Source organism: Macrobrachium nipponense, chromosome 12 (genome assembly GCF_015104395.2).
Source record: "Macrobrachium nipponense isolate FS-2020 chromosome 12, ASM1510439v2, whole genome shotgun sequence".
Lineage (NCBI taxonomy): Eukaryota > Metazoa > Arthropoda > Malacostraca > Decapoda > Palaemonidae > Macrobrachium > Macrobrachium nipponense.
This window is the reverse complement of record NC_087205.1, coordinates 106,261,270-106,276,144: the sequence shown is the minus strand read 5'-3', so window position 1 is coordinate 106,276,144 and position 14,875 is coordinate 106,261,270. Positions and strand designations below refer to the sequence as shown.

Sequence of the window (14,875 nt, the reverse complement as noted above, 5' to 3'; positions counted from 1 at the left end):
CGATGGTGGCTACACTCTTCGAGAATAAGAGTTTCCCTGTTCCTCGACGACTGGCTGATCAGAGCGTCGTCGAGAGAGAAGTGTCTGAAGGACTTGCAGTTCACTTTAGCCTTAGCGAAGTCCCTGGGACTTCTGGTCAACCTCGAAAAGTCGCATCTGACCCCAACACAGTCCATCGTGTATCTGGGGATTCAGATGGATTCAGTGGCTTTTCGAGCGTTTTCCGTCCCAGAACGTCAGCGGCTAGGCTTAGAAAAGATCTCAGCCTTTCTAAGGAAAGAGACTTGCTCGGCGAGGGAATGGATGAGTCGGCTGGGGACCATTTCCTCGCTAGAAAGGTTTGTTTCCTTGGGAAGACTGCACCTCAGGCCTCTCCAATTCTTCCTTGCGGACGAGTGGAAGGCCAAGGACGATCTCAATGCCATATTGAGAATATCGCTTCCATCAAGAACCACCTAAGATGGTGGTTGGACCCTAAGAAGCTTCAAGAGGGTGTGTCCCTAAGTCTTCTGAGCCCCGACCTAGTGTTTTTTTCAGACGCTTCCCATCACAGGATGGGAGCAACACTAGGGGGGAAGGAAGTGTCAGGCTCCTCCGGACCGAGGGGGGAACAGGTAGCCCTGGCATATAAAAATGTCAAAGAACTGGCAGCAATATTTCTGTCCCTGCAGTTCTTCGAAAAGAGTTTGGAGAACAAGATTGTTCAGATAAACTCGGACAATACCACAGCACTCGCTTATTTAAAAACCAGGGAGGAACAACACTCCAGAACGTTGTTTTCCCTAGCGAGAGAGATTCTGCTGTGGGCAAAGAGAAAAAAGGTGACTATCCTGACGAGATTCATTGCAGGAGTGCAAAACGTCAGGGCAGACCTTCTCAGTCGCGGGACCAAGTCCTACCGACGGAATGGACCTTGAACGAAGACGTTTGTCGAGACCTATGGACGTTGTGGGGACGTCCCACTGGTCGACTTATTCGCAACGTCAAGGACCAAGAGACTTCCTCTTTACTGCTCCCCGGTCCTGGATCCAGAAGCAATCGCGGTAGACGCTTTGCTTTGGAATTGGACGGGCCTAGACTTATACAGCCTTCCCACCATTCAGATTCTGGGGGAAAGTCATGAGGAAGTTTGCGGCCTCGGAAGGGACGAGGTTAACCCTGATCGCTCCGATGTGGCCAGCGAGAGAATGGTTCACAGAGGTCATGTCTTTCCTTGTAGACTTTCCAAGGACATTGCCCTGGAGGAAAGATCTACTCAAACAGCCTCACTTCGAAAGGTTTCACCAAAACCTCTCCGCTCTGGGTCTGACTGCGTTCAGACTATCGAAAAGTTGGCCAGAGCGAGAGGTTTTTTCGAAAGCAGCTGCGAGAGCAATCGCACATGCGAGACGTTGCTTCCACAAGAGCTGTTTACCAATCGAAGTGGGCTTCCTTCAGGGCATGGTGTAAAAAGGAGGGAGTTTCCTCTTCCTCGACCTCTGTGAACCAGATAGCTGATTTTCTGCTCTTTCTCAGGAATGTGCAGAAATTAGCGGTCCCTACCATCAAGGGATATAAAAGCATGTTGTCAGCGGTTTTTAGGCACAGAGGCCTCGACCTGTCTGACACACAAGGATATTCATGACCTTTTAAAGTCTTTCGAGACCTCGAAGGTTCCTCAAATGAGACCTCCATCATGGAACCTGGATGTAGTCCTTAAATTCCTTATGTCGAGCACTTTCGAACCGCTTCAGACAGCGTCTCTTCGAAACCTGACAAGGAAGGCTCTTTTCTAACTTCTCTTGCGACGGCTAAGAGAGTTAGTGAAATTCAAGCGTTTAGCAAGTTAATGGGATTCAAAGGGGACAATGCTGTCTGCTCGTTGAACCCAACTTTCTTGGCGAAGAATGAAAATCCTTCGAACCCTTGGCCGAAGACTTTCGAGATCAAGGGTATGTCAAGTCTGGTGGGCCAAGAACCAGAGAGTCCTGTGCCCGTCAGGGCTCTCAAAGTTCTACGTGCATAGAACGAAAGAGGTAAGAGGTCCCTCAGGTAACCTCTGGTGCTCTGTGAAGAGACCAGAGTTACCTTTATCGAAGAATGCTGTTGCTTTCTTTCTAAGGGACACCATTCGGGAGGCTCATTCCATCTTTCAGAAGACTGATTTGAGCCTCTTCCGAGTAAAAGCGCACGAAGTAAGAGCCGTCGCTACCTCTCTTGCCTTCCAAAAGAACATGTCAATCAAGGACATCCTTGATTGCACCTTTTGGAGGAGTAACTTCCGTCTTCGCCTCACATTACCTAAGGGATGTGAGAACGATTTATGACGATTGTAATGCACTGGGGCCATACGTTTCTGCGGACACAGTATTGGGTCCGGAAGTAGCTCTTTCCCTATCCCTTATTAGTTAGGTTTAATAGGTTGTTGTGTTTTTTGGGTTGTGGGGAGTCTTATGTGAAGATCTCCCATCCTTTAGTTAGTTTTAAGGGTTTTTGTGAATAGTTGGTCAGGTGGTGGTCAGTTGCTTCGTTGCCCCTCATTTGTATGGCCTCGATGGTCTTGTCACGCTGAGGTCTCGCACCCGTTGACAGATCATCCAGCGCACCAGCACTACAGGTCCTCCACCTGGCTGGCAACTCTGTGATTAAGCAAAAGCAGCCTTACGTGACAGTAATCACATAGTCTACTTTGCAAACAGGTAAGGAACCAAGATGTATATCATCTACTTAATTTAAGTTTCCTAAAAAATCCTATTCTGTCTCTTCCCACCATCCGAAGGTGGGATTCAGCTATATATATATCTGTCAGGTAAGTGGCATGAACAAAATGTTATTGTTATTATACAATTAAGTTTGTTCATACTTACCTGGCAGGATATATATAATTAAAGCCCTGGCCCGCCCTCCTCCCCTCAGGAGACAGAGACATTAATAAAAAATATGAATAGAAAATGGGAATGGTTCCTGATCCTGCCTATCCGCCTCCCAGCGGCGGGAGTGGGTACTACCACCTGGCCGCCCACTGCGTGTGCCGCGAGTTTTGAAATTTCTGTCGGACGTCAGAAAATACAGCTATATATATATCTGCCATGTAAGTATGAACAAACTTAATTGTATAATAACAATAACATTTTTATTTTGTAGTAATTTATGTCTTATTGATGTTCCAGAGGCTCAGTATACCTGAAGAACGTGGAACTGTTCTCTTCACTGGATGTGCTCAGTGGGAATACATAGGCAGAAGAAATCTGAACAGTGTTCCATCTTTGATTCACTTTGTTCCTAAACACATTTCAACATTTAAAGGGATAAAAGTTGCCTTTGTTGCATCACACTGTACAGCTGCTCATTCTGTTATTATAACAGAGGAGGGAAAGGCATTTACTGTTGGTAAGACTGTGTTCTTGTATTTGTTTTGTTATAAGTAAACATTGCACTAGATATGATATTTCTACCACTTAATGAAAGCACGTTAATTTTTGTACAAGTAACTTACCCAGCAGATATATACTTAGCTATAGACTCGGTCGTCCCGACAGAATTTCAAAACTCGCGGCTCACGCGACAGGTAGGTCAGGTGATCCACCATTCCCGCCGCTGGTGGCGGGGTCTGGAACTATTCCCGTTTTCTAAGCCATAATTTCTCTGTCGGTTGAACGGACAACACCTATTGTTCGTTCCTCCATCTTGGATTTCAACTCGTTTGCCGAGAATTTGGATGGTTTTTTTTGGTGACGTATTCTGTTTTTTCTCTGGCTTGGCATACGCTTATTGTGGACTGTTTTTCGACTTTGGTTTTGACTACTCTTTCACGATGTCTGACGCTAAGGCTTCACCTATGTTTAGAGTTTGGCAGTAGGAAGACTGTAAGGTTAGGCTGCCTAAATCGGCATTGGAATCCGCATAGTATTTGCGCTAAATGCAGGGAGAATGAATGTTCTTTTTTTTTATTAACACCTGTGTGGAATGCGAGAACCTTACGGAGCTTGAATGGAAGGAATTATCATCATATGTTAGGAAGCTTGAGAGAGATAGAGTGAGAAAGGCTTCAGCTAGGTCATCTAGTAGATCTTGCTCCTTAGAACAAGAAATTAACTCTCCATCTAACAATTTTCCCTTAGCCTCAGCTGCTTCTCCCTGTTCTGAATCCAAAGATTCTTCGTCAGAGAGGGAAAATGTAAAAGCTTCAATTAAGAAACTTCAAGCTCAGCTACGAGCTCTAAACCAAGGTAAGAGTGGTGATAGTGACTTGTGCAGTGTCCCCAGTGCAGTGGAGGGGGCGTCTGACCGGTTCCTCATTGCTCCTAGGCCTAGACTCTTCCAACTCCCAGGACCAGGGGAGGAGGAATGTCGAAAGCCGCAGGGAGGATGCAGAACATCCCCAACGGTCAGGCGTCCCTTCGGCAGATCCTGTTGTTAAGTCCCAGGCTGCCTCGGATTGCCGCAGAAAAGGCGTCCTAAAAGGAGTGTTTTTTTCGGCCTCAGACTCTTCCTCTCCTAAACGAGGATGGAGTTTCGGCCTCCCGTTCGCGCCCTTTGAAGAGAGACCTGGAAGGCGCCTAAAGGAGACGCGGCTGACTCCAGCCCAGAGCGTTTTCCCGAGGATTGGCCTTCGGGACCTAAGAAGACTAGACAAGAGGAGCCTGCTCTTCAGGATCCGACCAAGATGTTTTTGGTTTAATCTGCAAGAGCAGTTAGCTTCGGTCGTAGGCTCTTTTGCTAAGGACTCTACAAGGAGGAAGGATGTCTCGCTCCCTGTTAAGAGTTCCGCTAAGCGTCCTTCTTCGTATAGGAAAGAACTCTCACGATCTCCAGGGCGTTTATCGCCTTCGTCGAGAGACTCGTCGGATAGGAGTTGTTCTCCTGAGAGAAGAGCCCTTTCGCCCTATAGGCTGTCTTCCCCGAAGCGCCCTCTTAGACACAGCGAATCGAGCAGAAGTCTCGATCGGTTTAGGTGCAAGGAACCGGAAAACCGATTTAGGTATCAGGATCCCTTGGGTCTTCAGGACCAGGAGCCAGACAGGCGCAAAGAGGCAGCAAGACGCAAGAAAGGGCGTCAAGAGCCTCTTAGAACGCAGGATTCAGGACGTCAGGATTCGGCTAGAAGGCAGGAATCAGGACGCTATGAGCCAGGACGCCATGAGTCAGGGCGCCAGGAGTCAGGGCGCCAGGAGTCAGGGCGCCAGGAGTCAGGGCGTCAGGAGTCAGGGCGCCAGGAGTTAGGACGCCAGAAAACAGGACGCCAGGAGTACGTTAGGCGTCAAGTGTTAGGGCGCCAAGAGCCTGTTAAGCGTCAGGAATCAGGACGCGGGGATCTTTTCAAGCGCCCTGAATCAGGACGCCAGGAGCCTAGCAAGCGCCACGAACCCGACGAACCTAGACAACAAGAGTCTAGTAGGCACAAGAGGTGTTTGCCGACAGACAGGAACCTCACTCTTCGTATAGGAGTGCTAATGTTCCGCGCTCCCCTTCTCGGGAAAGGAGTTCTTCTCCCGGGAAGAGCCAGATCACTCCAAAACGATCTCCTTCTGTAGATCAGTTGGACCAGGTATCGGAAGACGAAGAGCCTGTAGATGTAGCAGTTTCGGACTACAAGAGACTTTCTCTTTTGCTGCTAAAGGAGTTCGGAGACTCCCTTCATCCTGCGGAGCCCTCCTTCACCAGGATCGTTGATGTCCAGCACTAAAGCTCTCAAATCGTCTTCCTTCGTTAAGATGCGCCCCGCTCTTTGTATGAAAAAGGCTTTAAAAACTTTTTCAGAGTGGTTGACTTCCAGAAGGGAAGCGGGCAAGACAGTTTTTTCCTGCCCTCCTTCCAAGTTAACAGGCAAACCAGGAAGGTGGTACGAGACCAAAGAGCCGATGGGGTTAGTCTGTCCTTCTTCCGCGGATGCGGATTTTGCTTCCTTAGTGGACTCTGCTAGGAGGAAGTCGTTGCTGTCTGCTAAGGCGACTTGGGGCATGTGAGCTGGACCACCTTCTAAGGGCCTCTTTAAAACCCTAGAAGTCTTCAACTTTATGGACTGGGCTTTAGGAGCATTAGCGAAGAGAGCTCAGGACACGGACTTTGTTTCCATGGAGGAACTTCGAGCGTCCTGGCTTGCCTGGACAGAGGCGGTCATGGACGGTTCTGTGGAAGTTTTGCCTCTCTTTTTGGAACGGGAGTATTGAAGAAGAGATCTGTCTTTAGCTCTTTCTTAGCAAGAGCAGTATCACCCTTGCAAAGGACATCTCTTCTTTTTGCTCCTTTATCCCCGCACCTTTTTCCACAAGAGACGGTTAGAGAGGTTTCGAAATCTCTTACGGAGAAGGCAACTCAAGATCTCCTCACGCACTCAGCCAAGAAGTTTAGGCCGCAGTGCTATAGAGAAGAAAGAGAGACCCTCTTTTGTTCAGCCCTTTCGAGGGGCCTCCTCTTCTAGAGCCCCTCTTAGAGGTAGAAGACCAGAGAGAAAGAGTAGACCATCTAGAAGGTCCTTCGGGAAGTCTAGATGAACAGCAAGTCCTCCAGACGAAAGTAGGCGCCAGGCTACTCCACTTTGCCAAAGTCTGGCGCAGAAGGGAGCGGACTCCTGGTCCCTCTCTATCCTGAAAAAAGGATACTTGATCCCCTTCAAGGAAAATCCTCCCTTGACGACAACTCCAAGGGAGTTGACCGCAAGATACTCGGATCCGGTCCGAAAGCTTGCTATGTTGCAAGCAGTGGAACAGATGATTTCCAAGGAAGCCGTAGAACTGGTTCAAGATCTCCAGTCTCCAGGATTCTACAATCGGCTATTCCTGGTACCGAAAGCATCGGGGGGATGGAGACCAGTTCTAGACGTCAGTGCCCTGAATTTCTTTGTCTTGAAGAAGAAATTTTCAATGGAGACGTCTTCCTCTGTTTTCTATCTGCTCTTCGTCCAGATGACTGGATGGTGTCCCTGGACCTTCAGGATGCGTATTTCCATGTGCCAATTCATCCGGCAGCAAGGAAGTATCTGAGGTTCATGTTCCAAGGGAAAAGTGTTCCAGTTCCGAGCGATGTGCTTCGGACTTTCGACTGCCCCTCAAGTCCTTTACGGACATCATGAAGAATGTAGCTTATTGGCTACATCTGGAAGGGATCAGGATCTCGTTATATCTGGACGATTGGCTAATAAGAGCCCAATTGGAGAAAAAAATGTCTGGAGGACCTTTTAGTTACTCTAAGTTGACAAAGTCCTTAGGACTTTTAGTAAATCACGAGAAATCCATGCTGACTCCCCAGCAAATTATTGTCTATCTGGGGATTCAGATGGATTCTCGGGATTTTTTTCTAGCGTATCCTTCGCAGAAAAGGAGAGAAACGCTGCCTAGAAAAGGTGTCAGTCTTCTTAAGAAAGAATATTGTTCCGCGAGGGAATGGATGGAGCTTGCTTGGGGACCCTCTCCTCGATGGAACATTCGTTTCCTTAGGAGACTTCACCTACGACCCCTTCAATTTTATCTGAAGGAGGAAGTGGGATTGGAAGTCCAACAATCTGGAGAGACTTTTCCAATCTCGAAACGGATCAAGGAGAATATCCGTTGGTGGTTAGATCCACAGAAACTAAGCAAAGGAATCTCCCTTCGCTTACAGAACCCTCGCCTAGCGTTGTTTGCAGACGCCTCAGATTCAGGGTGGGGAGCGACCCTAGGTTCGCAAGAGGTGTCAGGCATTTGGGAAGGAGAACAAGTGTCCTGGCACATAAACAAGAAAGAGCTAACAGCCATTCATCTAGCTTTGGTTCATTTCGAGGAACAGGTCTCAGGTCTGGGATTCAGATTCACTCGGACAACACAACAGCCCTCGCTTATATAAAGAAGCAAGGGGGGACGCATTCCTTTTCCCTGTACGAATCAGCAAAGGATCTGCTGATTTGGGCACAGGAAAGGAAGAATCTCTCTCCTCACAAGGTTTGTGCAGGAGAGAAAAATGTCCGGGCAGATCTGTTAAGCAGAAAAGAACAAGTCCTACCCACGGAATGGACTCTCAATCCTCAGATTTGCCAAACAACTTTTGGCATCTGTGGGGAAGGCCCAATATAGACCTGTTCGCGACCAACAAGAATCACAGATTAGAAACCTATTGCTCCCCGATCTCGGATCCTCAAGCAGTAGCAGTAGACAGCTTTCTGCTAGATTGGACGGGCTTGGACGCTTACGCCTTCCCTCCTTTCAAGATAGTAGGAGAAAGTATTGAGGAGTTCGCTTGCTCGGAAGGAACAAGAATGACCCTCATCGCTCCCTTTTGGCCGGCTCTCGATTGGTTCACAGAGGTGCTGGAGTGGTTAGTGGATTTTCCAAGATCGCTTCCACTAAGAACGATCTTCTCAAACAACCCCACTTCGACAGGTTTCACAAAACCTCCCCGCTCTAAGTCTGACCGCCTTCAGACTGTCGAAGGACTTGTCAGAGCAGGGGCTTTTCACAAGAAGTGGCGAAGGCTATTGCAAGAGCTAGAAGAGTCTCCACTTCTAAAGTATATCAGTCGAAGTGGGAGTTGTTTAGAAGATGGTGTAAGGAAAAGGAAAATACCTCCTCCTCCAGTACCTCTGTAACTGAAATCGCAAATTTTCTCTATATTTGAGAAAAGACTGTAACCTGGCAGTTTCAACAGTGAAGGGTTACAGAAGTATGCTGGCCTCAGTTTTTCGACATAGAGGAATAGATCTAACAAACAATAAAGATCTTCATGACCTATAAGGTCTTTTGAGACCACGAAAGAACATGTAATCAAGAAGCCTAGCTGGAACTTGGATGTGGTCCTCAAGTTCCTAATGTCGGAAAAATTTGTACCGTCTCACGCAGCTTCGTTTAGGGACTTAACAAGAAAAGTCTTTATTCCTTTTTGCGTTAGCAACAGCCAAGAGAGTGAGCGAGTTGCAAGCTTTGGAAGGTAAAGTGGGGTTTAAGAAAGATTCAGCGATTTGCTCCTTTCAACCATTTTTTCTCAGCGAAAAATGAAAATCCCTCAAAGCCTTGGCCAAGAAGCTTTGAGATAAAAGGAATATCTTCATTAACAGGGAGAGAACTAGAAAGGACTTTGTGTCCAGTCAGGCACTCAAGTTCTACCTGGAGAAGAAGAAGTTGCTGAAAGGTACAGAAGAAAGTCTTTGGTGCTCTGTAAGAGATCCGAAAAGAGCGATTTCTAAGAAACGCCCTTACATTCTTCATAAAGATGTAATAAGGGAAGCTCACCTTAAATGCGAAGAAGACATTTCAAGGTTCTCAGAGTGAGAGCTCATGAATGAGAGCCATAGCTACGTCGATGGCATTTCACAAAACATGGTCGCTTCAGGCTCTTATAGAGTCGACATTTTGAGATGTAATTCGGTGTTTCGCCTCGAATTACTAAGAGATGTTTAAAATTTCGTACGAAAAGTGCTTTTGCTCTGGAGCGTATGTTTCGGCGAATTCAGTGCTGGGAGAAGGGCTGAGGCTAATCCTTCCTATTTAGTTTAAGGCTTAAATTACTGTTTATTGGTGGTTGTTTTTATTGGTTAATTGTCAGAGGGAATAGGGACCCTCTTACAATTCATAGATTGTAACAAGACTAACATGGTCAGGTGATCGGATTGGCTTCAGTGCTCTTTGTGATTTGTTTAATAACCTTAACTCTGTCATGTAAGAGGGCGAGTTCTCCATTGATATGACAAAAGGTCAAGGCTCTACCATGTAAGTGGGTCAGCCCCCATTGGTACGATCCAGTATAGGCTCTGTCGCGTAAGCGGGCTAGCCCCCATTGACACGATCCAAAGAGTTATTCAACCATAGGTTCATTCCTCGTTGAAACTCTTGAGGCAAGCAGACTCATCGACAGTAGTCATGAAGTCTTCAGCCCAATAAGGTAGGAACTATGGATTAGTTATCCAAGAACATAGGTTGTTTTTTTCCCTGTTTTTTAATGTATTTAGTTTAAGTATTATTTTGTTTTTAGCTGTCTCTTGCCCGCCACCAAGGGTGCCAATCAGCTAAGTATATATCTGCTGGGTAAGTTACTTGTACAAAAATGATATTGTTAAGATACAATAAAGTTTTTGTACTACTTACCTGGCAGATATATACGATTAATGGCCCACCCAGCCTCCCCTCAGGAGACAGGTGGAAGAGAAATTATGGCTTAGAAAAACGGGAATAGTTCCAGACCCCGCCACCCAGCGGCGGAATGGTGGGGATCACCTGACCTACCTGTCCGCGTGTGCCGCGAGTTTTGAAATTCTCCTCGGGACGACCGAGTCTATAGCTAAGTATATATCTGCCACCGGTAAGTATGTACAAAACTTTATTGTGTCTTAACAATATCATTTTTGCAGTTTCAAATAGTAATATACATAGTTTACCCTGAAATTCAGTTGCTTATTACCTTTATTTTGAGTAGAATGTTTCTTTTATGTCTTAGCACCATCATTATATTATTAAGGATTTTTTTTTAAATTTCTCAACGCAATCAGTTTATGTTATTAAGGATTTTTCTTTTTTGATTTATTTCTTACACCATCATTTATATTATTACAAAGCCATTGATCATATACCTACGTATGTTTTTCTGCAAAATACATCCAGACACATCAGTTACTGAGATTGAAAGAAAAACTCCAATGCATACATGCCAGTGGATTTCTCATCAGCCTGCTAAGCATCACTGCTTTACCTCTGTTCACCTGAAGTCCAATGTGGGGTATTCGGGATTGTTTTTGCTGTGCCATTAATAATTACGTAACTATTTTTAATTAGTCATTTTTGTTCCCTTGTATTCCCTTTAGTGTGCTGCCCCTTGAGTCACCATATTTGCCAGTGTATTACACACTTCTCTTTTTTTCTTTTAATGTACGTATCAAAAAACTACCCTGTGTCTAGGGAGGGTATGCTTAGCTATGGCAAGCATACTGGGTAGGCACAAAAATTGTTGCCAATAAAAAAACATTAAAAAACAAGCCTAGTTATTACAGTAAATTGTGTTACTAATAATAATAAATTGAAAAGATGCAGAATTATCAGTCTTACCAAGCATACATAACCAACACCTAATACATCTTATATTATATAAGCTCTGTTATACCTTTGGGAAATAATTACCTCTTAAAACATTCGTCAACCTGTCGGCCATTTGCAATGAGTGGATGTAAACAAAATCATAGCCTTGTGGCCTTGCACGGTATCACACACAAATAACTATACAGCTCCCCTGAGAGGAGGTAAGAGCTTGGGTACAGTTTCTCATAAAGTAACGTAGTTTATTTATTAGTAAATTTCAGACTGTGCAAACCCATGGCTGACAAGTAAAAAAAAGTCACTTGTATAATATCAGATTTTGACTAGAATCATACATTTTTATACATGCGACTTACCAGGCAGATATATACTTAGCTATAGACTCCGTCGTCCCGACAGAATTCAAAACTCGCGGCACACGCTACCGGTAGGTCAGGTGATCTACCATTCCCGCCGCTGGGTGGCGGAATCCCAACCATTCCCGTTTTCTGAGCCAGATTTTCTCTGTCGCTGAGGCCGGCAACAACTGTTGTTTGGTCTCTCCTGATTGGAATTCTGCTCTTTTGCCGAGAATTGGTTGGACTCATTTGGTGAAGTACTCTTGTTTATTCTCGGGATTGGCATACGCTTATTTTGGACTGGATTAGGACTTGGATTTGGTTTTTTTCTATTAAGATGGCTGAAGTTAAAGTAACACCTAAGTTTAGGGTTTGTGCGGGAAGAATGCAGAACTAGGTTGTTTAAAGCAGAGGTAGATCCTCATACGCTTTGTAGTAAATGTAGAAAGGTTCTGAATGTGCGGTTGATAGAACTTGTGCTGAATGTGAAGGGCTTTCGGAGCAAGGATGGAAGGATTTAGCTTCTTATATTAAGAAAAGAGAGAAGGATAGAGCTAGGAAAGCGTCAGCTAGAAGCTCGAGTAGATCTTGTTCTTTTGAGCCTGAATCAGAAATTAATAAACTAGATGATGTTTCTCCCATAACCTCAGCCCCTTTCTTCCCTGTGTTGAATCTAAGGGTTTCATTTTCAGAAATGGAAAAAAAAAAAATGAGATCCTCGATCAGGGAGCTTTCAGGAGCAGCTTAAAGCCATGGAAACACAAGGTAAGAGTGTCAGTGAATACAGTGACCCCAGTGCAGTGGAGGGGGCGTCTGATCGGCTCCGCATTGCTCCTAGGCCTAGACCGCTTCCAAACTCCCAGGACCAGGGGAGGAGGAATGTCAAAAGCCGCAGGGAGGATGTGGAGCATATCCCCAACGATCAGGCGTCCCTTCGGCAGACCCTGAAGTATCGACCCAGGCTGCCTTGGATAGCCGTAGAAAAGGCATCCTGGAAGAGTGTTTTTTCTGCGTCGGACTCCTCCTCGTCCAGGCGTGGATGGAGCTCTGCTTCGAAGTCTCGTCCTCTGAAGAGATCGTGGGTACGCCGAAAGGAGACGCTTTTGACTCAGCCCAGAGCGATTTCCAGAGGATTTTCCTTCGACTAGTAAGAGGGCGAGAAGACCGTCTCCAGCGCCTCAAGATCCGACAAAGCTTTCCTGCTTAATCTACAGGAGCAAATATCCTCCTTGGTAGGCGCTCTACATAAGGATTCGTCTCGAAGGAAAAGACTCCTCCCTTCCAGTGAAGAGATCAAAATTATCTTCTCCTGGTAGGAGAGAAGTTCCTCACTCTAGCAGGCGCTCGTCTCCGGAGAGACTCTCTCGTTCTCCTTTAAACGATCCTCTCCTATCTATGGAAAAAAGAAAGTTCCCACGGTAAGCCGCTCGCAAGAGCAAGCGGTCAGCTACGTCTCTAGGAAGAAAGTTCCCAGCGGTAGAGTCGAAGGCAAGCGGTCAGCTACGTCTTCTTAGAGGAGTCAGGAGTCGGACTCCTCTTCGAGATCAGATAGGGCGTCAAGAGCCTAAGAAGGCAGGAGCTTGTGAGAAACATAGAGTTGACAGAGCCTAGTAGGCGCCAGGAATATTACAGGCGTATAGAGCCTAACAGACGCCAGGAGTCTTGTGAGAGGCGTCAAGAGCCTACAAGGGAGTCACGACAAGCGCCAGGAGTCAAGCAGGCGCCAGGAATCAAGCAGGCTTCAGGAGTCGAGCAGGCGTCAGGAGTCGGGTAGGCGCCAGGAGTCTAACAGACGTCCAGGAGTCGAGCAGGCGTCAGGAGTCGAGTAGGCGCCAGGCGCCTTGTACGAGCTTAGGTCAGAGTAAGACCCCTTCGCACTTTATGAGTTCTTCGGAGAGTAGGAGCCCTTCAACCTGTAGGAAACAGGTGCCTGAGAGAAGATCTCGTGCGTTTAAGAACTCTATTGCGCCTTGTAGTAGCAAGGATTTGTCACACGGACGACGTTCTTCTTCGTTTGACAGAAGTCCCTCGACAACTAAGAACCGCTCTTCTCTCCGAAAGGATCCCCGGTCAGCCGGAGGCCTTAGAAGAAGTTCCTCGGATGAAGAATTACCTGTGGATGTAGTAGTCTCTGATTATAAGAGATTGTCCTTGTTGTTGTTGCAGGAGTTCGGAGATAAGCTTCAACCAGCGGATCCGCCCTCTCCAGGATCTTTGCTATCGAGCACGAAGTCTCCAAAGGCATCCTCATTTGTAAAAATGCGTCCAGCCCTTAGTATGAAAAAAGCGTTCAAAGGATTTGGAGAATGGCTTAAGGAATAAAAAGAGAGGCGGGCAAGACTGTTTTTTCATGCCCTCCTTCAAGTTGACGGGTAAACCTGGAAGATGGTACGATACCCAGGGAACCTATGGGCTTAGGACTGCCTTCATCGGCAGACGCAGATTACGCTTCCTTAGTAGATTCTTCAAGGAGGCGCGCTCTACTATCAGCAAAAGCTACTTGGGGGATGTGTGAACTGGGACCATCTACTAAAGGGACTCTTTAGGACGCTCGAAGTATTAATTTTATGGACTGGGCTTTGGGAGCCCTGCGAAGAGAGCCCAAGATCCCGAATTTGTCACGATGGAAGAATTATCGAGTGTGTTATCGTGTCTGGACAGAGCGGTGATGGACGGTTCGGTGGAAGTGGCTGCTCTTTTGGATCGGGAGTTTTTGAAAAAGAGAGCAGTGTATGGGTCTTTCCTGTCCAAGTCAGTATTTCCTCTACAGAGGTCGGCCTTGCTATATTCGCCGCTTTCGAACCACCTTTTCCCCACAGGACACGGTGAGGGATGTAGCAAATCATTAGCTGGAAAAGCCACACAGGATTTACTGACACAGTCAGCAAAGAGGTTCAAGCCTGCGTTCCTTTTCAAAAAGAAGGATAAAGCACCTCTTCAGCAGCCCTTTCGAGGAGCCTCTTCCTCCTCAAGAACCCCTTTTAGAGGTAGAAGACCGGATACCAGAGGAAGACCTTCCAGGAGACCTGCAGGGAAGGCAAAATGAAGAAGAAGTCCTCCAGAGTAGCGGTAGGCGCCAGACTGTCGAAATTTGCCAGAGTCTGGGGCGAAGAGAGGGGCGACAGCTGGACCCTCTCGATCCTCGAGAGAGGATACCTCCATCCCCTTCAGGGAATAATCCTCCCTTAACAAGAACTCCAAGGGAAGGGGTTAACAGCGAGATACAACGATCCTGTCAAGAGTCAAGCTCTCCTGCAAGCAGTAGAACTTATGTTGCAGAAAAGGGCAATAGAACCGGTTCAAGATCTCCATTCACCAGGTTTCTACAACCGTCTATTCCTGGTACCAAAAGCCTCGGGCGGGTGGAGGCCGGTTCTGGACGTAAGTGCGCTGAACGTCTTTGTGATCAAGAAGAAGTTCTCGATGGAGACCTCTTCCTCTGTACTATTTCTGCTCTTCGTCCATGGGACTGGATGGTATCCCTGGACCTTCAAGATGCATATTTCCATGTGCCAATTCATCCGGCATCAATGGAAAGGACCTAAGATTCATGTCACAGGGTAG

The 14,875-nt window shown here is 46.6% G+C and overlaps 1 protein-coding gene and 1 pseudogene across 2 annotated transcripts in view; both read left to right on the top strand.

Moving 5' to 3' along the window:
• Positions 1 to 14,875, top strand: part of LOC135224739 (dihydrolipoyl dehydrogenase, mitochondrial-like) — a 153,136-nt gene that overhangs the window by 38,437 nt on the left and 99,824 nt on the right. The window lies entirely within an intron of this gene.
• The window catches only part of LOC135225092 (protein RCC2 homolog), a 37,284-nt pseudogene that overhangs the window by 9,046 nt on the left and 13,363 nt on the right, over positions 1 to 14,875 (top strand).